We start from the raw sequence: 26,425 nt of genomic DNA, 5'->3' as shown, positions 1-26,425 counted from the left end.
GATGTTTATCATGTTTATGCATCTTATTTGCTTAGAACGACGATAGTAAATAAGATGATCCCTCATTAAAACTTCAAGAAAGTGTTCCCCCTAACTGTGCACCGTTGCGAAGGTTCGTCGTTTCGAAGCACCACGTGATGATCGGGTGTGATAGATTCTTACGTTCACATACAACGGGTGTAAGCCAGATTTACACACGCGAAACACTTAGGTTGACTTGACGAGCCTAGCATGTATGGACATGGCCTCGGAACACAAGAGACCAAAAGGTCGAGCATGAGTCATATAGTAGATACGATCAACATGAAGATGTTCACCGATGATGACTAGTCCGTCTCACGTGATGATCGGACACGGCCTAGTTGACTCGGATCATGTAATCAATTAGATGACTAGAGGGATGTCTATCTGAGTGGGAGTTCATAAGATGAACTTAATTATCCTGAACATAGTCAAAAGATTCTTGCAAATTATGTCGTAGCTCGCGCTCTAGTTCAACTGTTTAGATATGTTCCTAGAGAAAATATAGTTGAAAGTTGATAGTAGCAATTATGCGGACTGGGTCTATGAACTTAGGATTGTCCTCGTTGCTTCGTAGAAAGCTTATGTCCTTAATGCACCGCTCAGTGTGCTGAACCCCAAACGTTGTCTGTGGATGTTGCGAATATCGGACATACACATTTTGATAACTACGTGATAGTTCAGTTAAACGGTTTAGAGTTGAGGCACCAAAGATGTTTTCCGAAACGTCGTGGAACATATGAGATGTTTCGAGGGCTGAAATTGGGATTTCAGGCTCGTGCCATGTCAAGAGGTATGAGACCTCCGACGATTTTCTTAGCCTGCAAACTAAGGGAGAAAAGCTCAATCGTTAAGCTTGTGCTCAGATTGTGTGAGTACAACAATCACTTTAATTGAGTGGGAGTTGATCTTCCAGATGAGATAGTGATGTTTCTCCAAAGTCATTTCCACCAAGCTGCTAGAGCTTCGTGATGAACTATAACATATCAGGGATAGATGTGATGATCCCTGAAGTATTCACGATGTTTGACACCATGAAAGTAGAAGTCAAGTAGGAGCATCAATTGTTGATGGTTAGTAAAACCACTAGTTTTCAAAAAGGGGCAAGGGCAAGAAGGGATACTTCATGAAACGGCAAATCAGCTGCTGCTCTAGTGAAGAAACCCAAGGTTTAACCCAAACCCGAGACTAAGTGCTTCTGTAATAAGGGGAACAACCACTGGAGCAGAATCACCCTCGATACTTGGTAGATGAGAAGGCTGACAAGGCCGATAGAAGTATATTGGATATATATTATGTTAATGTGTACTTTACTAGTACTCCTAGTAGCACCAGGGTATTAAGATACCGGTTCGGTTGCTAAGTGTTAGTAACTCGAAACAAAAGAGCTACGGAATACACAGAGACTAGCTAAAGGTGAGCTGACGATATGTGTTGGAAGTGTTTCCATGTTTGATGTGATCAAACTTCGCACGCTCCCTCTACCATCAAGATTATTATTAAACCTGAATAACTGTCATTTGGTGTTTGCGTTGAGCATAGACATGATTGGATTATGCCTATCGCAATACTGTTATTCATTTAAGGAGAATAATGGTTACTCTATTTATTTGAATAATACCTTCAATGGTCTTGCACCTAAAAGAATGGTTTGTCGAATCTCGATCGTAGTGATACACATTTTCATGCCAAAAATATAAGATAGTAATGATAGTACCACTTACTTGTGGCACTGCCATGTAAGTCATATTGGTATAAAACGCATGAAGAAGCTCCATGTTGATGGATCTTTGGACTCACTCGTTTTTGAAAAGTTTGAGACATGCGAACCATGTCTATTGGTGTATACGCATGAAGAAACTCCATGCAGATGGATCGTTTGGACTCACTTGATTTTGAATCACTTGAGATATGCAAATTATACCACATGGGCAAGATGACTGAAAAAGCCTCGTTTTCAGTAAGATGGAACAAGAAAGCAACTTGTTGGAAATAATACATTTTGATGTGTGCAGTCCAATGAGTGCTCAGGCACGCGGTGGATATCATTATGTTCTTACTTCACGGATGATTTGAGTAGATGCTGAGTATATTTACTTGATGAAACACAAGTCTGAATTATTGAATGGTTCAAGTAATTTCAAAGTGAAGTTGAAGATCATCGTGACAAGAGGATAAAATGTCTATGATATGATCATAGAGATGAGTATCTGAGTTACGAGCTTTGGCACGCAATTAAGACATTGTGGAAATTGTATCACAATTAATACCATAGTGTGATGGTGTGTCCGAACATCATAGTTGCACCCTATTGGATATGGTGCATACCATGATGTCTCTTATCGAATTACCACTATCGTTCATGGGTTAGGCATTAGAGACAACCGCACTCACTTTACAGGGCACCACGTAATTCCATTGAGACGACACCGTTTGAACTATGGTTTGGAGAAACCTAAGTTGTCATTTCTTAAAAGTTTGGGGCTGCGACGCTTATGTGAAAAAGTTTCAGGTTGATAAGCTCGAACCCAAAGCGGATAAAATGCATCTTCATAGGACACCCAAAGCAGTTGGGTATACCTCCTAATTCAGATCCGAAAGCAATAGGGATTGTTTCTTGAATCGGGTCCTTTCTCGAGGAAAAGTTTGTCTCGAAAAGTTGAGTGGGAGGATGGTGGAGACTTGATATGGTTATTGAACCGTCACTACAACTAGTGTGTAGCAGGGCACATGAAGTTGTTCCTGTGGCACCTACACCAATTGAAGTAGAAGCTTATGATAGTGATCATGAAACTTCGGATCAAGTCACTACCGTACCTCATACGGTGACAAGGATGCGTACTGCTTCAGAGTGGTACAGTAATCCTGTCTTGAAGGTCATGTTGCTAGACAACAATGAACCTACGAGCTATGGAGAAGCGATGGTGGGCCCAAATTCCGTCAAATGGTTAGAAGCCATGAAATCCGAGATAGGATCCATGTACTTTGGTGGACTTGCCCAATGATCGGCAAGCCATTGAGATAAATGGTTCTTTAAGAAGAAGACGGACGTGGATGGTAATCTCACCATCTATGAAGCTCAACTTGTGGCGAAGAGTTTTTCACAAGTTCAAGGAGTTGACTATGATGAGATTTTCTCATCCGTAGCGATGCATAAAGTCCGTCGGAATCATATTAGCACAAGCTGCATTTATGAAATATGGCAGCTGGATGTCAAAATGAGTTTCCTCACCAGTTTTCGTAAGGAAAGGTTATATGTGATACAATCAGAAAGGTTTTGTCGATCCTAAGGATGCTAAAAGGTATGCTAGCTCTAGCAATCCTTCTAAGGACTGGAGTAAGCATCTCGGAGTTGGAACGTATGCTTTGATGAGATGATCAAAGATTTTGGATTTATACAAAGTTTATGAGAAACTTGTATTTCCAAAGAAGTGAGTGGGAGCACTATAGAATTCCTGATTAGTATATGTTGTTGACATATTGTTGATTAGAAATGATGTAGAATTTCTGGAAAGCATATAGGGTTATTTGAAAGGTGTTTTTCAATAGAAAACCTGGATTAAGCTACTTGAACATTGAGCATCAAGATCTATGAGGATAGATCAAAAACGCTTAATGGTACTTTCAAATGAGCATATACCTTGACATGATCTTGAAGGTGTTCAAGATGGATCAGTCAAAGAAGGAGTTCTTGCCTGAGTTGTAAGGTATGAAGTTAAGACTTAAAGCTCGACCACGGCGGAAGAGAGAGAAAGGACGAAGGTCGTCCCCTATGCTTTAGACGTAGGCTCTATAGTATGCTATGCTGAGTACCGCACCTAATGTGTGCCTTGCCACATGTCTGGCAAGAGGGTACACAGGTGATCAGGGAGTGGATCACCAGATAGCGGTCAAAATTGTCCTTGGAGTAAATAAGGACATATTTCTCGATTATGGAGGTGATAAAGAGTTCGACATAAAGGGTTACGTCGATGCAAGCTTTAAGACCTATCTGAATGACTCTGAGTAATAAACCAGATACGTATAGTGGAGCAACCATTTGGAATAGCTCCAAGTGGAGCGTGGAAGCAGCATTTGCAATATGACCTAGAGATATGCGAAGTACATACGGATCTGAATGTTGTAGACCCGTTGACTAAAACCTCTCTCACAAGCAAAACATGATCAAACCCCAGAACTCATTGAGTCTTATCACATTACGATGTGAACTAGTTTAGTGACACTAGTAAACTCTTTGGATGTTGGTCACATGGCGATGTGACCTGTGAGTGTTAATCACAAGGCGATGTGAACTAGATTATTTACTCTAGTGCAAGTGGGAGACTGTTGGAAATATGCCCTAGAGGCAATAATAAATTGGTTATTATTATATTTCCTTGTTCATGATAATCGTTTATTATCCATGCTATAGTTGTATTGATAGGAAACTCAGATACATGTGTGGGTACATAGACAACACCATGTCCCTAGTAAGCCTCTAGTTGACTAGCTCGTTGATCAATAGATGGTTACGGTTTCCTGACCATGGACATTGGATGTCGTTGATAACGGGAACACATCATTAGGAGAATGATGTGATGGACAAGACCCAATCCTAAGCCTAGCACAAAGATCGTGTAGTTCGTATGCTAAAGCTTTTCTAATGTCAAGTATCTTTTCCTTAGACCATGAGATTGTGCAACTCCCGGATACCGTAGGAATGCTTTGGGTGTACCAAACGTCACAACGTAACTGGGTGGCTATAAAGGTGCACTACAGGTATCTCCGAAAGTGTCTGTTGGGTTGGCACGAATCGAGACTGGGATTTGTCACTCCGTGTGACGGAGAGGTATCTCTGGGCCCACTCGGTAGGACATCATCATAATGTGCACAATGTGACCAAGGGGTTGATCACGGGATGATGTGTTGCGCAATGAGTAAAGAGACTTGCCGGTAACGAGATTGAACAAGGTATCGGCATACCGACGATCGAATCTCGGGCAAGTACTATAACGCTAGACAAAGGGAATTGTATACAGGATCGATTGAGTCCTTGACATCGTAGTTCATACGATGAGATCATCGTGGAACATGTGGGAGCCAATATGGGTATCCAGATCCTGCTGTTGGTTATTGCCCGGAGAACGTCTCGGTCATGTCTGCATGGTTCCCGAACCCGTAGGGTCTACACACTTAATGTTTGATGACGCTAGGGTTATAAAGGAAGTTTGTATGTGGTTACCGAATGTTTTTCAGAGTCCCGGATGAGATACCGGACTTCATGAGGAGTTCCGGAATGGTCCGGAGGTAAAGATTTATATATGGAAAGTTTTTGTTCGGGTTCCGGGAAAATTTCGGATTTTTCCAGTATTGTACCGGGAAGCTTCCAAAAGGTGCCGGAGGATTCCGGAGGGGTCCGGAGGTCCGGAAATTGTTGCACCACGTCCAATACAGCAGCATGGGATGTAGGGGGGCTCCCTAGCCTTAATGGGCCAGGGGCACCAGCCCCCCCAAGGCCCATGCGCATGGGAGAGGGGAAACCCTAAGGGGGAGGGCCTCCACTTGACTTGGGAGGCACTCCTCCCCCTTGACCGCCGCCCCCAACCCTAGATGAGATCTAGGGGGGGCGGCCCCCTCTCCCCCCCACCTATAAATAGTAGAGGGGTGGGAGGGCAGCCGCACCCCAAAGTTCTGGCGCAGCCCTTCCCCTCTCCCAAGTCCTCCTCCTCTCTCGCGGTGCTTGGCGAAGCCCTGCAGGATTGTCACGCTCCTCCATCACCACCACGCCGTTGTGCTGCTGCTGGATGGAGTCTTCCTCAACCTCTCCCTCTCTCCTTGCTGGATCAAGGCATGGGAGACGTCACCGGGCTGTACGTGTGTTGAACGCGGAGGTGCCGTCCCTTCAGCACTAGGATCTACGATGATTTGGATCACGACGAGTACGACTCCTTCAACCCCGTTCTCTTGAACGCTTCCGCTTAGCGATCTACAAGGGTATGTAGATGCACTCTCCTTCCCCTCGTTGTTGTTTTATCCATAGATAGATCTTGGTGACACGTAGGAAAATTTTGAATTTCTGCTACATTCCCCAACACTTAGTCCACTAGTTACTAAGGATAACCTTGACCGCTGTGCTGTGATCCATTCCTGGATCACACTTGTACCCCTTGACTGACTCATGGCAAGGCACACCTCAGTTGCGGTACACAACATAACATATTGTGGAGCCTACGTCTAAAGCATAGGGGACGACCTTCGTCCTTTATCTCTCTTCTGCCGTGGTCAGGTCTTGAGTCTTACTCAATACTCACACCTTACAACCAAGAACTCCTTCTTTGCCGATCTATTTTGAACTCCTTCAAAATCTTCTCACGGTATGTCTTCATTTGAAAGTACTATTAAGCATTTTGATCTATCCTTATAAATCTTGATGCTCAATGTTCAAGTAGCTTAATTCAGGTTTTCCATTGAAAATCACTTTTCAAATAACCCTATATGCTTTCCAGAAATTCTACAACATTTTTGATCAACAATATGTTAACAACATATACTCATCAGAAATTCTATAGTGCTCCCACTCACTTCTTTGGAAATACAAGTTTCTCATAAACTTTGTATAAACCCAAAATCTTTGATCATATCATCAAAGTGTATATTCCAACTCCAAGATGCTTACTCCAGTCCTTAGAAGGATTGCTGGAGCTTTGCATACTTGTTAGAATCTTTTAGGATAGACAAAAACCTTCTGGTTGTATCACATGCAACCTTTCCTCAAGAAAATTATCGAGGAAACAATGTTTTGACATCCTATCTGCAAGATTTCATAAATAATGCAGTAACTGCTAATATAATTCCAACAGACTCTTAGCATCGCTACGAGTGAGAAATTCTCATCATAGTCAACTCCTTGAACTTGTCGGAAAACATCTTAGCGACAAGTCAAGCTTTCTTAATCGTGACACTTACCATCATTGTCTGTCTTCCTTTTAAAATCCATATGTACTCAACAGCCTTATGACCATCAAGTAGTTCTTCCAAAGTATACACTTTGTTTTCATACATGGATCCTCTCTCGGATTTTATGGCCTCGAGCCATTTGTTGGAATCTGGGCCCATCATCGCTTCTCTATAGCTCGTAGGTTCATTGTTTTCTAGCAACATGACCTCCAAGACAGGATTAAGTACCACTCTGAAGTAGTACGCATCCTTGTCGACCTACGAGGTTTGGTAGTGACTTGATCTGAAGTTTCATGATCAGTATCATCAGCTTCCACTTCAATTGGTGTAGGCGCCACAGGAACAACTTCCTGTGCCCTGCTACATACTAGTTGAAGTGACGGTTCAATAATCTCATCAAGTCTCCACCATCCTCCCACTCAATTCTTTCGAGAGAAACATTTCCTCGAGAAAGGGCCCGTTTCTAGAAACAATCACTTTTGCTTCCGGATCTGAATTAGGAGGTATACCCAACTATTTTGGGTGTCCTATGAAGATGCATTTATCCGCTTTGGGTTCAAGCTTATCAGGCTAAAACTTTTCCACATAAGCGTCACAGCCCCAAACTTTTAAGAAATGATAGCTTAGGTTTCTCTAAACCATAGTTCATACGGTGTCATCTCAACGGAATTACGTGGTGCCCTATTTAAAGTGAATGTGGTTGTCTTTAATGCCTAACCCATAAACGATAGTGGTAATTTGATAAGAAACATCATGGTATGCACCATATCCAATAGGGTGCATTCACGATGTTCAGACACACCATCACACTATGGTGTTCCACGCAGTATTAGTTATGAAACAATTTCCACAAGGTCTTAATTGTGTACCAAAACTCTTAACACAGATATTCATCTCTATGATCATATCATAGACATTTTATCATCTTGCCACGATGATATTCAACTTCACTCTGAAATTTCTTGAACCTTTCAATAATTCAGACTCGTGTTTCATCAAGTAAATATACTTAGAATCTACTCAAATCATCTGTGAAGTAAGAGCATAACGATATTCACTGCGTGCCTCAGCACTCATTAGATTGCACACATCAAATGTATTACTTCCAACAAGTTTCTCTCTTGTTTCATCTCACTAAAAAATGATGCCTTTCAGTCATCTTGCCCATGTGGTATGATTTGCATGTCTCAAGTGATTCTAAATCAAGTGAGTCCAAACGATCCATCGGTATGGAGTTTCTTCATGCATATATACCAATAGACATGGTTCACATGTCTCAATCTTTTCAAAAACAAGTGAGTCCAAAGATCCATCAACATGGAGCTTCTTCATGCGTTTTATACCAGTATGACTCAAATGGCAGTGCCACAAGTATGTGGTACTATCATTACTATCTTATATCTTTTTGTATGAACATGTCTATCACTACAATCGAGATTCAATAAACCATTCATTTTAGGTGCAAGACCGTTGAAGGTATTATTCAAATAAACAAAATAACCATTATTCTCCTTAAATGAATAACCGTATTGCAATAAACATAATCCAATCATGTTTATGCTCAACACAAACACCAAATAAGAATTATTTAGGTTTAACACCAATCTCGATGGTAGAGGGAGCAGGCCATGCTTGATCACATCAACCTTGAAAACACTTCCAACACACATTGTCATCTCACCTTTATCTAGTCTTTGTTTATTCCGTAGCTTTTTATTTCGAGTTACTAACACTTAGCAACCGATCTGGTATATAATACCCTGGTGCTACTAGGAGTACTAGTAAAGTACACATTAATGTAATGTATATCCAATATACTTCTGTCGACCTTGCCAGCCTTCTCATCTACCAAGTATCTAGGGTAGTTCTGCTTCAGTGACCGTCGCCCACATTACAGAAGCACTTAGTCTCGGGTTTGGGTTCAACCTTGGGTTTCTTCACTAGAGCAGCAACTGATTTGTCGTTTCATGAAGTATACCTTCTTTCCCTTGCCCTTCTTGAAACTAGTAGTTTCACTAACCATCAAGAATTGATGCTTCTTCTTGATTTCTAGTTTCGTGGTGTCAAACATCGCGAATAGCTCAAGGATCATCATATCTATCCCTGATATGTTATAGTTCATCACGAAGCTCTAGCAGCTTGGTGGCAATGACTTTGGAGAAACATCACTATCTCATCTGGAAGATTAACTCCCACTCGATTCAAGTGATTGTTGTACTCAGACAATCTGAGCACAAGCTCAACGATTGAGCTTTTCTCCCTTAGTTTGCAGGCTAAGAAACTCGTCGGAGGTCTTATACCTCTTGACGTGGGCACGAGCCTGAAATCCCAATTTCAGCCCTCGAAACATCTCATATGTTCCGCGACGTTTCGAAATCGTCTTCGGTGCCTCAATTCTAAACCGTTTAACATTATTGAACTATCACATAGTTATCAAAAAGTGTATGTCAGATGTTCGCAACATCCACAGACGACGTCTGAGGTTCAGCACACCGAGCGGTGCATTAAGGACATAAGCCTTCTACGCAACAATGAGGACAATCCTCAGTTTACGGACCTAGTCCGCATAATTGCTACTATCAACTTTCAACTAAATTTTCTCTAGGAATATATCTAAAACAGTAGAACTAAAGCGCGAGCTACGACATAATTTGCAAAAACCTTTTGACTATGTTCAGGATAATTAAGTTCATCTTATGAACTCCCACTCAGATAGACATCCTTCTAGTCATCTAAGTGATACATGATCCGAGTCAACTAGGCCGTGTCCGATCATCATGTGAGACGGACTAGTCATCATCGGTGAACATCTTCATGTTGATCGTATCCACTATACGACTCATGTTCGACCTTTCGGTCTCTTGTGTTCCGAGGCCATGTCTGTACATGCTAGGCTTGTCAAGTCAACCTAAGTGTTTCGCGTGTGTAAATCTGGCTTACACCCATTGTATGTGAACGTTAGAATCTATCACACCCGATCATCACGTGGTGCTTCGAAACAATGAACTTTCACAACGGTGCACAGTTATGGGGAACACTTTCTTGAAATTATTATGAGGGATCATCTTATTTACTATCGTCGTTCTAAGCAAATAAGATGCATAAACATGATAAACATCACATGCAATCAAATAGTGACATGATATGGCCAATATCATTTTGCTCCTTTTGATCTCCATCTTCGGGGCTCCATGATCATCATCGTCACCGGCATGACACCATGATCTCCATCATCATGATCTCCATCATCGTGTCTCCATGAAGTTGTCTCGCCAACTATTACTTCTACTACTATGGCTAACGGTTTAGCAATGAAGTAAAGTAATTACATGGCGTTATTCAATGACACGCAGGTCATACAATAAATAAATACAACTCCTATGGCTCCTGCCAGTTGTCATACTCATCGACATGCAAGTTGTGATTCCTATTACAAGAATATGATCAATCTCATACATCACATATATTTCATTAATCACATCCTTCTTGGCCATATCACATCACACGGCATATGCTGCAAAAACAAGTTAGACGTCATCTAATTGTTGTTGCAAGTTTTTACGTTGCTGCTATAGGTTTCTAGCAAGAACGTTTCTTACCTACGCCAAAACCACAACGTGATATGCCAATTGCTATTTACTCTTCATAAGGACCCTTTTCATCGAATCCGATCCGACTAAAGTGTGAGAGACTGGCACCCGCTAGCCACCTTATGCAACAGGTGCATGTCAGTCAGTGGAACCTGTCTCACGTAAGTGTACGTGTAAGGTCGGTCCGGGCCGCTTCATCCCACAATATCGTCCAAACAAGATAGGACTAGTAATGGTAAGCATATTGAACAAAATAAACACCCACAACAACTTGTGTTCTACTCGTGCATAGAATCTTTGCAATAGACCTAGCTCATGATGCCACTGTTGGAGAACGTAGCAGAAATTCAAAATTTTCTATGCATCACCAAGATCAATCTATGGAGATACTAGAACCGAGAGTAAGGGGAGTGCATCTTCATACCCTTGAAGATCGCGATGCGGAAGCATTACAAGAACACGGTCAGTGGAATCGTTCATGAAGCAATTCAGATCGCGGCCGAATCCGATCTAAGCACCGAAGAACGGTGCCTCCGCGTTCAACACACGTGTAGCCCGGTGACGTCTCCCGTGCCTTGATCCAGCAAGGAGAGAGGGAGAGGTTGGGGAATACTCCGTCCAGCAGCACCACAACGGCATGGTGGTGATGGAGGAGCGTGGCACTACAGCAGGGCTTCGCCAAGCACTGCGAGAGACGAGGAGGGAGAGGGGTAGGGCTGCGCCAGGAGAGAGGAAAACTCATGTCCTTGGCAGCCCCAAAACCCCCACTATATATAGGGGAAGAGGAGAGGGGGCCGGCCCCCTCCAGATCCCATCTAGAGGGGAGGGGCGGCGGCCAGGAGGGATGGCTTGCCCCCCAAGCCAGGTGGAGGCGCCCCCTCCCCTAGGGTTTTCAACCCTAGGTGCCTTGGGCCCTTGGGGAGGGGCGCACCAGCCCACTAGGGGCTGGTTCCCTCCCATATTCAGCCCATCAAGCCCCCCGGGGCAGGTGGCCCCACCCGGTGGACCTCCGGACACCTTTCGGTGGTCCCGGTACAATACTGATAACCCCGCTATTCCGGTGACTAAAACTGGACTTCCCATATATAAATCTTTACCTCCGGACCATTCCGGAACTCCTCGTGACGTTCGGGATCTCATCCGGGACTTTGAACAACATTCGGTAACCACATACAAACTTCCTTTATAACCCTAGCGTCATTGAACCTTAAGTGTGTAGACCCTACGGGTTTGGGAATCATGCAGACATGACCGAGACATCTCTCCGGCCAACCAATAGCGGGATCTGGATACCCATGTTGGCTCCCACATGTTCCACGATGATCTCATCGGATGAACCATGATGTCGGGGATTCAATCAATCCCGTATACAATTCCCTTTGTCAATCGGTACGTTACTTGCCCGAGACTCGATCATCGGTATCCCAATACCTCGTTCAATCTCGTTACCGGCAAGTCACTTTACTCGTTCCATAATGCATGATCTCGTGACTAAATACTTAGTCACATTGAGCTCATTATGATGATGCATTACCGAGTGGGCCCAGAGATACCTCTCCATCATACGGAGTGACAAATCCCAGTCTTGATTCGTGCCAACCCAACAGACACTTTCGGAGATACCTGTAGTGCACCTTTATAGCCACCCAGTTACGTTGTGACGTTTGGTACACCCAAAGCATTCCTACGGTATCCGGGAGTTGCACAATCTCATGGTCTAAGGAAATGATACTTGACAATAGAAAAGCTCTTAGCAAACAAACTATACGATCTTGTGCTATGCTTAGGATTGGGTCTTGTCCATCACATCATTCTCCTAATGATGTGACACCGTTATCAATGACATCCTATGCCCATAGTCAGGAAACCATAACCATCTATTGATCAACGAGCTAGTCAACTAGAGGCTCACTAGGGACATGTTGTGGTCTATGTATTCACACATGTATTATGGTTTCCAGTTAATACAATTATAGCATGAACAATAGACAATTATCATGAACAAGGAAATATAATAATAACCATTTTATTATTGCCTCTAGGGCATATTTCCAACACCACGACCTCCACACTCAAAACACCAACGAATGCCAAGAGCTCAGGGCTGTGCGAGATGGGCGTATCGGCCGATGCCCCGAGCGCAACGATCGGGGCTATGGCCGAGGAGGAGGAAGAGGTGGAGGACGAGTGAAAGACCGTGGCCCTCGTCAAGGGTGGCGTGACCGACCTCGCGAGGACCGCTGGTAGGACCAGCCTCGCGAGGGAGGTTGGAGGGATCAGCCTCGTGAGGGCTGCCCTCAAGGCAACGCATGCTTCCCTCCTCTGCCACCACCGCCGAGGAGGAATGAAGACCATCATCAGGACGAGGGGGCTGGGGGCTACCAGGAGCCCCGCGCAATCGCTTGCATCTTGGGCGGCGCTCAGGCCCCAGCCTCATAGCGCATCTTCAAGCAGTTTGCTCGTGAGGTGAATGCAGTCCTCCCCAAGGTTGAGGCCACGCGCCCTCTCAGGTGGTCCGCGTGCGCTATCACGTTCAGCTCAGCGGATCAGCTCAAGTGCGTAGCCACGGCCGGAGTCCTCCCGATGCTTTGCTCCCAAGTCATCAGCAATGCGCAAGTCACCAGGACCATCATCGATGGCAGAGCAGGACTCAACGTCCTGTCCGTCGAGACATTCAACAATCTCCAAGTGCCATATGATCAGCTTCAGCCGACCAAGCCTTTCTCAGGAGTCACTGATGGTTCCACTGTTCTGATAGGGCAGGTTCGCCTTCTAGTCACCTTTGGGTAGCACAACAACTACCGCACCGAGCTTATTGACTTCGACGTCGCCCACATTCGCCTGCCATACAATGCCATCCTCGGGTACCCAGCCCTGGCCAAGCTCATGGCAGTGACTCACCATGGCTACAATGTCCTCAAGATGCTAGGAAGCGGTGGAGTCATCACAGTGCCTTGTGAGGAAACAGATGCAGTGTGTTCTTTTGAGCGTGCCTTCCAAGCCGTGGCAATCAAAGACCCAGATCACAGGAGCAGAAGACTTCCTGAGGCAGTCCCCAAGAAGAAGAAGTCTTCACCTGGCCCAAACCCTCACGAGGCAGGCACCACCGGAGGCGTTGGGCCAGGACTCGCGCCCGTTCAGGGGGCGCCACCCTCTGTCGCATAGGAAGGCACGCCCAACACCCTCCTCGGGCAGGGATCGGGGGCTCTTTCTTGGGGAGCCACCGACTTTGCCAAGGTCACGAGGGAGGCGCTCGGGCACCACTTGGAGGCGTGCTTCAAAGCATGTTTCCCTCAGGAAGGTATGAGGCAAGGAGGGCCAAACCCTCAGGAGTTCATTGCGAGAAACATTCAGGAGCTACAGGAGTCAAGAGTCATGCGCGGCAGTCGCCGCCTACCCGCCGTAGCCCCACATCCAGGCGAGGATGGTGGCCTGCATGTCTGCATCGACATACTAGGGCTCAACCAAGCCGCGTCTCAGGAGCGCCTCTGGCCTTCACGCGTGGGGCGTTGTGAGGGCCCTCCTCACAGCTATGTTCGCATGCCCTTCGGCCTGTTGAACATGGTCGCCGCTCATCAGCACTTGCTAAGGAGCATTCTGGAGGCTCAGGAGGTCAGGCATCACGCGGTCCTAGCGGAGATGGAGATGGCCCTCGAAGATCCACCTATTCCCCAGAGCCTCCTAAGGCCCCGGGTCCCAGGAGCTCGTGAGGGTCGGCCTCCTCACCACGCGTCGTTCGCTACTTCAGCATCCTTTCATCTCCAACGGTATCAGGTGACATGTTTCAAAGTTCCATTTTCAGCTGGGAGCGCCCGCAGGCCTGCATCATTCCCAGGTCGCGTGGGTCTGTCCCTGCGGCATGTATGCATTTTTCTTATGCTCTTTACCTACCTTGTTGGGCGCACCCCTCGGGCTGCATTATCCCCAAGCTGCTCGGGCCTGACCCAGTAGTGTTTGCCTTTTTTGCATCTATCTAAATGGATTTGCCCCTCCGCGCTTAACCTGATTCCCATGATTATCATCTACTGGTTATCGCGGATCTCTCCGCTCTCATGCAAAGCGCTTGCACGTTAAAAGGGGGGCGCCTGAGCATCGCGACTCATGGCCTCTTACTAGCTCTCCAGCCCTCACCCCCTGGCCTTAACCCACAGCATCGCGACCTATCATACCAGCGGCAGCTGAGCTCACTCGAGGGCCGGGACCTGAGGACGTAGAGCATCAAGGAAAGTGCGGGGGAGAGGGAAGAATCTCGCGAGGACCTAAACCAGCAACACCTCAGCTGCCGCCGCACAGGCCCGACACCTCGATGAAAACCTTGCCAAACCTACGAGATAAGTCACGCGAAAACAGATTCGACTCAGCGCTAAACCCTCGCCTAGTGCAGCTCTGCCACGGCAACGTTGCCTACCTTTCTTGCCCCGCGGAGGCAGCTTGAGCGCTAAAGGGGACTTCCTGAGCATCGTGACTTAGGGGCTCTTACTGGACCTTGGGCCGCTCACCTCCTGGCCTTGACCACGACATCGCGACCTAGCATACCAACGACGGCTGAAGCCTGCCTGGGGACCGGGACCTGTCGGCGTAGAGCACCGAGCCCTCGTGAGGAAAGAAAGGGGGAGCCGAGCTGGGGCAGGACAAGCATCTTGCATCGATTCATAATAAGGATATAATATTCACAAAAGACAATGGCCAATGCCTTACATGCCCCCATGGGGTGTCATTTCGATTCCTCGCAGGGAACAAAAGGTGCTAATCCTAAGGAGCGTTAACCAAGCGCGCCTCCTAGGAGACGCCGTCATCAACAGTGGGCCGTCAGGCGCCGGTGCCAAGCCCATACAGATCAGTGGTGTCGGCGGCCTGATGCAGCTGCCCTCCTCCGGGCGCGGCGCGAGCTCGGGGGCTCGTAGCTATCGTCGCTCGTCTCCAGAGTCACGTGAAGCTCGGCGGAGTTGCTGGACCCTCCGGATCCTCCGTTGCTGCCTGAGGGGCTGCTGGGGAAGCGGTTGGCGGGCCTGGTCCTCGCCACGACGATGCCCCGGCCGCCTTTCTCGGGGCAGCATTCCAGCCGGCGTCCTTCCACGTCGAAGACCTTGAAGAACACCAAGGAGGCACCATCATATTCGAGGTGGATTACGAGGGCGCCCCCTGTCTGGCAGACCCGGGCGATCACGCCCCAGCCATGGGTCATGTAGACCTTGCCCGGAGCGACAACCTCAACCTCCGCTCCGGTCGCAGGGGTACTGCAGTCAGCGTGCTGTAGCCACAGCTCAAGAGGCCCCCTCGGCGGGATATCAAAGGCGAAGGAGGGAGGAAGGTGAATCCAGGACCGAGGAGGCATGGCGGCGTGGAGAACAAGCTCGCGAGAGGAGCCCTCGGCATGGACTCTAGGAGGAACGACGCGCACCCGCCGGCATCGATGGTGGCACTGCCGGTGTCGCTCGGCGCCTTCTTCTCCAGGGCCCTCGATCCGGGCGTACAAGGGCAGCAGAAACCCAGGTGGCGGTCGCTCGAACCATGGCCTCGACACCTCCTGCCGAGCACCCTCGTCTCGGTGGCAGAGGACTAGCCGCTTCTTCGGCAGAAGCGGGTCGGGGCCCTCTCGGGGGGCCTTTCCCTTCTCTTCTGCAGAAAACCGGCGGATTGGTGACATTGGCGTAAGGAGGAGCAAGGGTGAGGAGGAAGAAGAAAGGGAGTAGCAGGAAGGGATGGACTGGAAGGGCTCGCGTCGTTCCGTACATATAGCCAGAGGAGGCCAACCGTCGGCCTCCACGATCACAGGTAATCATGACCCATTGTTGCATGCAGGGACTTGTCAAGTCGGGCGGTTGCCGAGGCGTCGTGGGGAAGCGGAGACGCCCACGTCCAATCAATCGCCACGCGGCGCCCATGGCCACAGGCTATTGGGGCCCGCGGCGCTTCGCACTTGCCCCTTCGCTTCTCTGCTAAGCCAAGTCCAGGCGCGCCTTGGGCCCGGGGGCTACTGTCGGTGTTCTGGGAACGGGGGTCCCCAGACTTGCCTGCTTGCGGCGTGCGGCGTGGCTCAAGTGGGGGCCCGGTGCGGCCCAGCTTCATCAGCTCAAGCTCAAGACCCTCGCGAGGGGCCAAGCCTCGTGGGGCAGACGACAGGAAGCTTCCTCAAGAGCAGCCTTATCAGGCAGGCTCGTGAGGAGGCGGAGAGATCAAGGCAGGGTACCTCGTGAGGTGACCGTGACACAATCCATGACGATCGAGACCAGGCGGGCGCCGGCCTGTGCAGTGTCCTTGTTTCCCCTTTGGTGCAAAGGGGGCAAGCACAGGCCAAGGCATCAGGCAAAGGTTACCGTTTCGGTGCAACAAGACCAAGACCAGCAGAACGGCAGGATGGAGGTCACCGTGGAGCCCAGGACGACGTCATCGTCAGAGCCTTTGGCAGCCAAAACCAACTTTAGTCAGGATAAGTGTACTAGATGTTCCCCTTCAAAATGGCCAATTGTTGGAGCCCTTCCCGCTCATTATTTGGGAAGAGGCCCAGGGCCTCCCCCTATAAATAGGACTAGCCACCACAGGGTAGGGGCATCTGGGAGAGACGGATTGATAAGAAAGAGAGAGAGAGAGAGAAGCGACTAAACTCACCCAAGCAGTTCATCGCACCAGCTCAAGAACAGCCCCTCGTGAGGCTATTCTCCCTTTGTATTGTTCATCATCAGCCCCTGAGGCAATCCACCACACCACAAACTAGAGTAGGGTATTACACCACAACGGTGGCCCGAACTAGTATAAACCTCATGTCCCTTGTGTGGTCTTCTTTCTAGCTTAGATTCCTTGCGAGCATCGAGACGTGAACTGGTAGGGGGAAGATCTTCGTGCGCACCCCGGTGTTCGAACCTCAAGGGCCTGCCGGAACCCGAAATCCGACAACATGCACTACTCCATCCGTCTAGGTTAGTAAGTCATCTTAGCCTGTGCACCGTGACCAAGGAGGAGGAGAAAACGAGAAACATTAATGTTTATTCGCTAATTAATAGCATTGCATGCAATGAACTAACCACTGCATGTCGTGTTTGATATCTTAAGTCATTAAAAGCATGCACACTATTTATCTCTTACTGGTTGATATGTCAAGAAACCAGAAATGAGGTAGAAGTTAATGCACCGCGCCTACTCCCTCCGTCTAGGTGTGTAAGTCACCTTACAAAAATCAAATAATCCCAAAACACTTAGGCACGGTACATTAAATCACTCCTCGTTTCTTGTTTCGTGACATATCAACCAATAAGAGATGTGGGTCGTGCATGCTTTGAATGACTTGAGACTACCAAACATAACATGCAATGGTTAGTTCATTGCATGCAATGCTATTAATTAGCAAAAATGCATTTAGTTCTCTCGTTTTCCCATCCGTCTTGGTCACGGTGCACAACATAAGATGACTTACCACACCTAGATGGAGGGAGTAAGTGTTTTGGGATTATTTGGTTTTTGTAAGATGACTTACACACCTAGACGGAGGGAGTAACATTTTATCAGTTAAATCTTTGGTCAAAATTTAGCACAAATTACAATGGCGAGGAATAAAACAGGACAGAGTAGTAGTTTAGAAGCCCAAATAAATGAGTGAGGCGCCTTATTGTTACTCTCCACTGTGACTAGTCTTGTGGGAAAAGTTGGGGAAGCTGCCGAAAGAACTGGCCCTAGGAGTAGTAGCTAGGGATCGAGTGTGCGAGATGAACCGGAGAAAGTAAATGCAGAGAGATGAAATGCAAAAAAGACGGAGGGATGTGATGGTGGCTTGTCCGTTTATTTTACCAGGCCACTTATTACTAGGAGTGGTTGGGTTTTGTGATATGACGGCTTTACTGCCACGCCACAAGCGGGGTGAGAGGTGAGACTCCCGTGCAGCGCTGCCCTCTACACTTGTACTACATCGGTCGTGGTTTATTAGTCCCCCATTGAATTTGACTGAAGATTTAAGTGACAAAATGTTAGTGCATGTCAACAAAAACTATATCGTTGGATTCGTATTTGAACATAGTTTTGAATGATATAATTTTAGGTGACATGCATCAGCATTTATCGTACTCTATATAATGCTAGTTCAATTTTTGGTCATACTAATCTATAGTAGTAAGGTGCCCGTGCATTGCACCGAAGAGTGAAATGCATTGATCGGGGAGTTGTTTATTTTGACAAAGGATGTGGGGGTCATCTCATGTGTAACGGGCATCGATAGGTTTGTTTGGATATTATTTCATCTCTAGAGCTCACAAACATCCGGGTGAAATAGATAAAAAGGTATCTTTTGCAAACAAAAGCGTTCAACTGTTCAACCTGCATCCAAAACTTGTGAAGAAATAACACTTATTATGCTTTGCAAGAAATGATCTTTAAGAATTAGTTTTTGAGTATCGATTGTTATACATGTTGGCTACAGATGACATGGCGCTTTCTTATAGTCAACAGTTGGCTATACTATTAAGTAATATTAACCATGCCCTTATACACCTAGACGGAGGGATTAAATCAGGATCACTTGCAAGGGGGCAGAGGAGATGTAAGAAATGGTTCATCGTAAGTCTTTCACCAGTATTGTAGTAAAAATTCATACATGGAAGATTCTAGACTAAACCATAAATGGATACACTTTTATTCATGCGCGATACTCCAATAGAGCAAGATCCTGCATGGAAGTCTCCACATGCTTAGACAGCGGATTACATTGAGCGAAGACTAATGATCAACATTTAACTTGATAATGCGTATGTCCAGGTGAACCTCCTTGGAGTCCCCGTGCACCGCGTCGGCGGGTAAAGGATGCCATGGGTTTTCCAAGTCCACATTGGTGGGATAGTCCCATCTCCCCAGGGTTCAAGTCCGTCCGATGAGGCCGGTGTCGCCGCCCACGCGACCCGGAGGAGTAGTAACACTGACCACGCACCCGTACATCGGCCTTGTGTCAATGTCAGCGTCAGCGGCGTCGCCCCTGACGCACATTACAGAGACGGGGCGGCGGCCTGCACATGCCTCTCCGGTGCTCACGATCAAGAGGAAGACGCTGCCGTCCTCCTCCGAGACTAGCAGGCGGTAGTGATCCTCCTGCGACTCCGACATGGTGAACGGGTAGCATGTCTCGTACTTGATGTTCTCCGCCAAGGGCCAGCAGTGACCGCTGCGCGCATCCATGAGGTGATGCACCATGTCCGCCGGCGAGCCACAAAATGGCATCAAGCACTCATAGTAGTGGACGAAGGGCTCCTTGGAGGCATCGACCAGGGCGTCCATGAAACGGGAGTGGCTATAGGGGACGTTGCGCCAGTTGAATATATGAGCAAGTTACTACGAGATTTAATCTGAATAAGCACAAAATAAATCTTGACGGCTATAACAGAGATGAAACTAATCATGTGGACTAGCATAGTAGTAGGATACAGAGTAGAAACATGAATTCTACCATGATTTCAAACAGGAAGGACAGAAACACATACGGTGCAACGGGAGCAGCACCGTTGGTGTTGAGGTTGTCGCCCATGTCGTTGAGGAAGAGGTTGCCGAGGTCGGGGAAGAAGTCATCATCGGTGAAGTCGTGGCTGCCAGCAATCGCGAGAGTGCACTCCCCAAATTTCAATAGTGCCCGCCGAATGTAGCGCAGGAGGGACTGGCTGTAGGGGACGTTGCGGCCGCCGAATGGAGCGCAGGAGTAGTACACGAAGCAGTAGATGTTGTCCTTACTAGTACTCCCTAGTCTCTATCTATCTATATCTACTCTTATAGAAAACCGAGTTGGTGATGATGGTATGCCTGCCATCTTGTAATATAGACCGTCTGATCTATATCTGACGGATAGAAAGCCAACTATGACAATTTTACAAAAGATACCCGCACCTCTGTCCACATTTACAGATAAGGCCTTGCCTCGTTCATCCTTATCTCCCACAACCTCGTGCTCCTCCCTATGTCTCTATCTCTACTACTCTTCTTTGTTTTTATAACAAATCGAATAGTGCTGCGCCATCCACTGCACGCCCGGCCGAACACGCCTCCTCGCCTCCATCATCACCGACTGAGTCTTTTATAGGAGTAGGAGTAGAGAAAAAACCGAGTTGGTGATGATGGTGTGTCGTGCAATGCACGAGCATCTTGCTATTTTTTTGCATATAAGTCCAAACACCACGTAGACACGGTCTTTGAGCACGGTTCATAGTCGTTCCACGCTCGGGCATTGAAGTTTGTAACTATTTTAGATTAGAATATACTACTCCTCTGGTGCTAGTAGTAGAGCAGAGTCCTACTCTACTACTCTACTCAAGCAAGTTAGGGCATAGCACTGTAGGGAGTACCAGTACTATGATCACTCAAGCAAGTTGTCTAGCATTGACATGACCCTACGCTACTCATATGTGTCTCGTAAGTCAAGCGGCGTGCTGTTGTCATCATCACCTGTCCACTTCCCTTAGCACATATTTCGCTTCTCCATCTTTGTCCGCACATAATCTCGTCCAATCTTCCATCCCAGCTAAGGCGCCTCCCCCCCTCGTCCAAAACCCAAGCACTAACAATGGCAGAACCGAGCAGCGTCCGCCGAAAGAGTGGCTAGAATTCGCTTCCCATAGAGGTAATCAAGCTCATTGTTTCGTGTGTGGACAATCTCAGTACCATGCCGCTCGCCGCGTGCTTGTCGGGGCTGTACCGTTTACTCAAAGCCCTTAGGCCGGAGCTTTTTAAGCCAGCTCCTTGCTTGTTGATGCCGCCTTATCTTCAGAAACGGCATGTCATGCAGCATAATGATCGTAGGGTGGCGAGCATCAACCCCCTTGACTGCGATCCGATCCCCGTCAGCCTCAACTACATTAACGATATGTACTAGGTCGGCATGAACATGTCTTGGATGGTGCTCGTCGACGGTCGCAGCAGCTGGATGCTCGTGGAGGTCTACACCCGGCGATTGATCCCCCTTCCTTCGATTAACACTACACTGCTTTGGCACCGCGGCCCAGAATACTCAGAATCTTACAGTAGCCAACATGATACCAAGTTTGATTTGCTCAAGGTTGTAATCTGCCAAGTGCCCACAAGATCGGTGAATTATAAAGACTTCAGGATAATTGCGTTCTTCAACCGTGGTCTCACCTATCTGACAGGTCACTGCAGTAAGTGGATAAATCTACACGTCCATCGCAGGATCATACATCCTCCATGGTTCTCTGATGCCATTGAACACAAGGGCTTCATTTACACTGTCGACTCCTTCTATGGCTGGACGTATTGCTGGGCTACTCCAGTCATCGCTACAAACGGCTGTTACAGCAGTATGTTACTTTCCTATGATATCATGATGGCTTGCTTATATTACTGTCGACATTCACTGAAAAAATATTCATGCTCATAACATGCTGTTCTTAAGATTGACTAAATCAAGAGCCCTTTTTTATTTGACTCCAACTTGATATGATGTTATAGGCCGCCTGGTGTCCCTACCCTTCCTAATCCCAGAACCTTTTAAAGAAAAGCGGCATGGCAGTTGCAGGTGGTTCCTGGCTCGATCAGACGACGGCGAAAGATTGATGACCGTTTGCACGTACCGGACATGTTGTTTCGCGGAATACAATCACAGTCACTACAAGGTCTTTGAGCGGGATCCCAGCTTCTCTGGGCCATCAGGAATTTTTGACTGGAGGCTGGTAAGTAGCCTTGGTACACGCTCTCTGTTTGTCGGAGTGAATTATTCGATTAACCAGGAGATAACCGACAGCAAGGATCATGATGGAAGCGCGGTTTCGTTCATCAGGCAAAACTGTGTGTACACAGCATACCATGCGTCTCAACATGCCCCATACCCTGATATGTGTCGCCACGCTCTGCAGCCCAAAGTAGGAGAGAGGGTCGCAAGTATCAGACTTCGACCTGCTGGCTGGAGTTTCCCCCGTCAGGCACCCATCTGGTTCAAGCCGTCAGCCAATCTCCACAGCTTAATAAATAGTAACGTCTAACTGAGCCAGTTAGTTAGATGTGTACACTTGGTGTAGTAGGATCTTTATTTAGTTTGATGCATACACTTGTTCTTTTTTGGTAGCCCTTTTGTAATGATGGTTGATGTTTGGTTTGGAAGAGAGAGCTGCATCTTCACTCTTCTGGCCTGCTTACTGCTTCTGTTGCACCCCCAGCCATGGTTGTTGTTGCTGCTATTTTCAATGTACAATCAATAGTATATTTCGTCTATTGGTTGAATAAATGTGTTGTTAGAATGACAAACACAATGTTTTGGAAGTCGTTGCACGGGTCGATCCTTTAGTGTCCCGTACCGTATGTAGCTCATACTATTTTTTGTACGGAACACATTTTCCACTTGTTGATAACATGCAGTCCACTGATGAAGGCCTAATAGAGAAGCTCATAATTAACTGGAAGGGAGGCTCTCACACGAATCCAGCCCAGGTACATGCTCATGGTCCCCTAAACATAAATAAATAAATAAATAAAACTAAATGCTCATGCACCATTTTTTGGGAAAATAGGTAGCCCAGTATTTCTTTTTGAAGAATACCCAAGCTAGGACTATTTGTTTTCTCCGAATTACTGAGCTGGAAATCTTTCAAGATGAGGAGGGATGCATTCCGTCCTGGCCAAAGAGTATGGTCAATGTCTGTTAAAAGTAATATCAAAAGGGGTTGAAAATTCCAAAAAAGTTATAGCAAATGGGATATTAGTTTCTTTTTTTGTTTTTGTTCTTCACTGATATCTTATACGTATTTCATTGAATATAACATGACATAGTACTAATTTATTTTTAAATTTGTTTTAGTATGGCTATTAATTTTTGGATTAAGAATATTTCGTTCCCTAGCAAAAAATTGCGAATTTTCAAAATTTCCCACATATTTAGTTAATTTTTTGACCCTGGTACTGACCAGAAAATGGCCAGCAATTCTAAAAATGGAAAGCGGGCTGCAATAAATTCCATATGAATTAGAAAATGAGTAAAAATTATAAAAATAATAGCAAATGGGTTGTACACGCCACAGATTTCGAGGCTGACTTGTTTACGCAAGGCTTTGTTAGTGAACACACGATTCTAGCAGCAGTGACTGTTGGATGTCCATCCAACGGCCGGCGTGCTTCTTCAATCTCTGATCTTCCTGCTCCAGCCGCCTAAACTAGCGCCGGCGGGACTGCCTGATCCCTCCTCTTGTGGCCCGTTGTGATGCCGCGCAGGCTTCCCCGGCCCACCGTACTCCCTCCGCTAGTCTGGCCGCATGCAATCAACTGCCTCCTTATTACGCGAAAAAAAATGATTCCTCCCACTGACATCTGGGGCGCACCGGTTGGGAGGCTAACCTGTGGGCCTACTAAGTTGACGCGTACGCAGGGCTTGTCAACTTAGTCAACAAACGATTCTAGCAGCAGTAATCATTTGATTTGAATCGAACGGTCCTGCTGCTTCTTCAATCACTGCTCTTCTTGGACCAGCCGCCCAAACCAGCGCCGGGGAGACCGCCTGCTCCTGCCTCCAGTGGCCGGCTGTGCTGCCGTTGAGGCCTCATCGCCCCCTACTACTCCCACCGCTAGCTAGGCCCTGCGGCGATGGCAACCTTATACCGTAGTCGAACCAGTGAACCCTCGTACTCCTCTCCGCATGGGCATCCACTGTCGCGTCTTCCCCGGCTCCGCGTCATCCCCTTCCTAGGCCCCTCCGTCATCCACCGCCTTGGTGCTCTCGGTGCGGCGTGGTCAATGTGGTCAACGACATTCCATCGGAAGAGTACTGTATGTGGAGAGGCTGACAACTGTGTCCATGGACACAACCCAGTTTTTTTATGATTTGCTAAGTAAGTCGCTTTGTCGGGCCTATTGGGCTGCAAATCTTTCAAGACGAGGAGAGCTTTCATTCGGCTGGCCGAGAAAATGGCCCATCAGTAATGAGAAATGGGTTGTACATTTTTAAAACACATCAAACCGGCAATTAGTTTTAAATATCTTTTTTTTTCATTTCAAGATATTAAATTACATTAATTTTTATGCGTGTAGAATTTGTTGGATTTTATATTGATATACATTTATTTTTAAAATCAGTTTGAATGTGAGTCGAAATTTCGGGATTAAAAACAGTTTGGACCGCACCGAAATATGCAAAATTTTGTATAATTTTTTAACCGTGGCCACAATATGGGCTGTAATGCTAACAAAAAGAATATGGGCTCCAAAAAAACCTTAAGAATTAGCAAATGAGCTGTAAATTATTAGAAATATTGGCAGATGGGCTGTATGCTGTTTTCCACAGATTTGGGGCTTTCCTAAAAAAAGGTTGACGCACAAGTAGTGACTATTGGATGGCCATCCAACGGCCGTCGTGCTTCTTCAATCTTTGCTCTTCCTGCTCCAGCCGCTCAAACAAGCGCCGGCGGGACTGCCTGCTCCCTCCTCCCCGCGGCCGGCTCTGCTACCGCGCAGGCCTCACCGCTCCACCGTACTCCCATCGCTGGCCTAGTCATCCCTCTACTCACCCACAACTGCTGTTATTCTCCGGCGACGATAGACGAACCAGTAAACCCTCGTACAGTCGTACTCCCCTCCTTGTGGGAAACAACTGCCGAGTCTTCCCTGCCTCCGTGTCATTCCCTTCCTAGGCCTCACCGTCGTCCACCGCCCTGGTGCTCTTGGCGCAGCCTGGTCAACGTGGTCAATGACCGACATGCATCTGAAGTGGACTGTACGTGGAGAGGCCGACAGCTGGGTCCACGGCCACACGCAAGGAAATGCCTCCTTATTACGCGCAAAATAATGATTCCTCCACCTGACATCAGGGACCCACTGAAAGGGCCTCTGTATTTCACAAAAAAAAAGTTACCGCCGCTGACAGCTCGGACACACCAGCTATATCTTTGCATGCAAGGAAGTGCCTCCTTATTACGCACAAAAATATGAATACTCCCCCTGTTAGCTAGGACCCAGTATAGTGGCAGCCTGACTTGTGGGCCTACTAAGTTGACGGGGACGAAGGGTTTTGTCAACTTAGTCAATATGCACGATTCCAACTCCAGTGATCGTACGATGTCCATCCAACGGCCGTAGTGCTTCTTCAACCTCTGGTCTTCTTGCTCCGGCCGCCCAAACCAGCATCGGTCGTGCCTCGTGCTCCTGCCTCTAGTGGCTGGCTGCGATGCGGCGGAGGCCTCACCGCCCCCTACTAATCCCACCGCTGGCCAGCCCATCCCTCTACGCACCCACACCCCATGTTATTCTGCGACGACGGCAGCCTCACACCACAGTGAACCAGTGAACCCTCGTACTCCTATACACGTGGGCATCCACTGCCGCATCTTCCCCGACTCCGTGTCGTCCCCTTCCTTGGCCTCGCCGTCGTCCACCGCCTTGGTGCTCTCGGCGTGGCATGGTCAACGTGGGCAAGGAACGTCTTCCATCAGACATGGACTGTATGTGGAGAGGCTGACAGCTAGGTCCACGGCCACAGCAAGGAAGTGCCTCTTTATTACGCGCAAAATAATTGTTCCTCCACCTGACAGCGGGACCCACCGGACAGGCCACCGTATATCGTGAAAAAAAAACATTTCCCCCTGACTGTTGGGACCCACCAGCTACATCTTCACGCGCAAGGAAGTGTGTCCGGGCAAAAAAACGATTCGTCCCCCTGACTGCTGGGACCCACCAGCTACATCTTCGCAGGAAAGGAAGTGCCTGACAGGCGGGACCCACCGGGTCGAAGCGTACGTAGCATTGTCATTCTGGTCGCGAACGTGTATGTACATATATACTGGTGGATGTAGAGGCGCGCACGTGTCATAGTAGAGGCGCGCATGTAGCATGTACACATACGTACAGCGGACAGGGTGCAAGAAAGAAAATGCGACCACGTATGTGTACATACGGGCGGGGTCTCGAACGCCTACTCG

Source organism: Triticum aestivum, chromosome 2B (genome assembly GCF_018294505.1).
Source record: "Triticum aestivum cultivar Chinese Spring chromosome 2B, IWGSC CS RefSeq v2.1, whole genome shotgun sequence".
Classification (NCBI taxonomy): Eukaryota; Viridiplantae; Streptophyta; class Magnoliopsida; order Poales; family Poaceae; genus Triticum; species Triticum aestivum.
Note: the sequence above shows the minus strand (reverse complement) of the source record.